Source organism: Gracilinanus agilis, chromosome 6 (assembly GCF_016433145.1).
Source record: "Gracilinanus agilis isolate LMUSP501 chromosome 6, AgileGrace, whole genome shotgun sequence".
Taxonomy (NCBI): domain Eukaryota; kingdom Metazoa; phylum Chordata; class Mammalia; order Didelphimorphia; family Didelphidae; genus Gracilinanus; species Gracilinanus agilis.
In genome coordinates, this window is record NC_058135.1 from 278,355,205 (window position 1) to 278,358,364 (window position 3,160).

General features: G+C 43.1%; 1 pseudogene; it reads right to left on the minus strand.

Moving 5' to 3' along the window:
- Positions 1–2,086: 2,086 nt before the first annotated feature.
- On the minus strand, positions 2,087–2,524 carry LOC123252149 (annotated as a pseudogene).
- Positions 2,525–3,160: the final 636 nt, after the last annotated feature.

Genomic DNA, 3,160 nt, shown 5'->3' on the forward strand with positions numbered 1-3,160 from the left:
ATCACATGGTTCATCAGTAGCAAAGTCAGGACTAGAATTACAAACCCCACACAAACCTACCCTGACAAGGAGCAAGCAGGTCCAAGATAAGTCCAGATCCTTCGTGGTTTCTTTGATAGTCCAGAAGTAATTGATCATCTATTTCTCAAAAGTGAAGGGAGTTGGGGGGGGGGCAGCCAAGTGGTTCAGTGATTTGAGAGCCAAGCCCAGAGATGAGAGGTCCTGAGTTTAAATCTAGCCTCAGACACTTCCCATCTGTGTGATCCTGGGCAAGTCACTTAACCCCCATTCGCTAGCCCTGATCGGTCTGCCTTGGAACCAATATACAGTATTAATTCTAGACAGAAGGTAGATGTTTCAAAAAAAAGAAGAGAAGAAGAAGAAGAAGAAGAAGAAGAAGAAGAAGAAGAAGAAGAAGAAGAAGAAGAAGAAGAAGAAGAAGAAGAAAAGAAAGAAAGAAAGAAAGAAAGAAAGAAAGAAAGAAAGAAAGAAAGAAAGAAAGAAAGAAAGAAAGAAAGAAAGAAAGAAAGAAAGAAAGAAAGAAAGAAAGAAAGAAAGAAAGAAAGAAAGAAAGAAAGAAAGAAAGAAAGAAAGAAAGAGAAAAGAGGCCTAAAGAATGGGCAACAAAATCAAGAATTAGGAAATAAATGCAAAAGGCTCCAGATTGGAAAAAAATTGAGTTAAATTGAAGTCAACTAAAGTTTAAGATTGTATTCCAACCAAATAGCTTCATGGTTTTATAAAATAAGGGATAAAGATTATATCTTTTATACTTCTAATAGGCTAGTTATTATATTGTTGTTATTAATCTGAAGAAACTGTGTTTGGGTTCCCTTGATGGCTGGTGCAGAGACACCCAAGTCCTGCCACTCAGCTGGATGTTATAATAACTGCCCTTCTTTACAACAGTGCCCAGGCAGGATCCCTAAAGGTCAGTGGATGGGTAACCCTTTCAGGTCCCACCTGGGATTGATTGATTGTTACTATTGGGCTCTATCAGCCTTGGATAACGTTCATCTGACTGTGTTTCTCCCTCCCCAGAGTGGTGATGGAATAACTACTCCAGGAAGGTACTTAATAACTTTATCTATGTTGTTAATAATGGAAAGGAATGATCAGGAACAGATTGGGGATAGGAGACCCTGTCACTAAATCTATGACAATAATCCCTCAGGACTGTAGGCTGTTGAGTAATGCTGGGCTCTTGTTCTTCACCTCCTCTGGCTCAGCCTGGCCACGGCCAAACCAGAGTAAGCAATCTGCTTGGATGACACAAATATTGATGATATCTCTCAGCTTCTTACTGCCAGTTGTTGTGCCAGTCCTACAGCCTTCAGGAAATAAAACCCTTACCACCCTCTTCTTCTTCTACCCACTTCCCAGTCCCACCACCACCACAGGCCTGGGATTCCTAAATATCTAGAGATGGTTTAAATGCCTAAATATCTACAGGGAATTCAGAGAGAATCAAAGGATCCACAGTCAGACCCACAGGTCAATCAATGTCCAAGATCAGGTTGATGTTTTAGTCAAGGATATCAGGTCAAAGCTCTTAAACCAAAAGCCAAGGGTCCCAAAATCAAAAAGCTCCTCCCAGGGTACCCTCTCTCTGGCCAACTGCCTTTTTTTTTCCACACGGCCTCTGCAGAACATTCTGAAGTCTCCAACTGTCATCAACTGTTAATCAAGGTATGACTCTCAACTCTCAGAGCTTGAATATGACAATAGTTAGGTGTGGGACTGAGTTCAAAGAAATACATTTTTTTTTAAAAAAAATAAAGGCTACTTCTAGAAAAACCCAGTCACCTTAAGACCCTAAGCACCCTTATTTTATACCCAGTTCTTTTTTTTTTTAACCCTTGTACTTTGGTGTATTTGTCTCATAGGTGGAAGATTGCTAAGGGTGGGCAATGGGGGTCAAGTGACTTGCCCAGGGTCACACAGCTGGGAAGTGGCTGAGGCCGGGTTTGAACCTAGGACCTCCTGTCTCTAGGCCTGACTCTCACTCCACTGAGCTACCCAGCTGCCCCAGTTCTTTTTTATATGTATATAAACTATTTATTAATAGAAAGGCCAGTGAGTATGATTACTTCTTCTTGGACACACCCACAGTGTGTACAGCCTGTAGTCTTGGTGTGCTGGCCACGGACCTGGAGACCCCAGAAGTGTTGAAGGCCACGACGTGCCCGAATCTTCTTCAGTTATTCCAGGTCCTCATGAAGCTTATTGTCCAGACCGTTAGCCAGAACCTGGCTGTATTTTCCATCCTTTACATCCTTCTGTCTGTTAAGGAACCAGTCTGGGATCTTATATTGCCACGGATTCTGCTTGATAGTGACCACACGCTCCACTTCATCTTCAGTGAGCTCACCAGCCCTCTTGGTGAGATCAGTGTCTGCTTTCCTCAGTACTACATGAACATATCTTCGACCCACACCCTTGAAGCTATTTTCCGCCATCCATCAATGTTGGTGTTGAGCACTCGAAAAATGTGCTGGAACTTCTCGGGGATTACGAGAGACATGACGGCAACGGCGGCGTGAGAGCCTCCTCTGGAAGAGCTCACGCCCAGTTCTAACAAACTTTGTTTCCTCGTTTTGCTTCCCAGCCAGATTGAGAAAAGGTCAGTATTAGAAAGGGTCCTACTGGGAACAACTGGATAATGTTTAAATGTCTTCTAAAGGTATTCAACGTCCTTCACCATCTCATCCCAACCTACTTCTCCATCTTTCCTCTCCGCAAACTCTCTGTCCCAGCTGACGTGATTAATCACAGCTCCCCGACCAGATCTTCTGCTTTCCCATGAAAGAGTTCTTGCTCAATTCATTCTACCTGTTTGAAATGCTTTTCCTCCTTCCCTCCGGCACCTAAAACTCCATCCACCCTTCAGTACCTCAGCCCAATACCTAGACTTCCCAGTCCTCAAGGCAGAGAGAATTCTCTTTCCTCCTGACCTCCTCTAACCATTGTCCTCAATTAATTTAGCAACTGGCCAGTGATCCCACCTTTGCCTTGAACCATTCCATGAAGCCATTTTGTTATTGTTGGTTAATTTTCACGTGTCTTTGATGAAGCATCACGGCAGTAACATCCTTGAGGAAAGAGGACATGACATTGTTTTCTTCATCACTTCTGGAAGGGGTGGTACCCGATGTGGTTT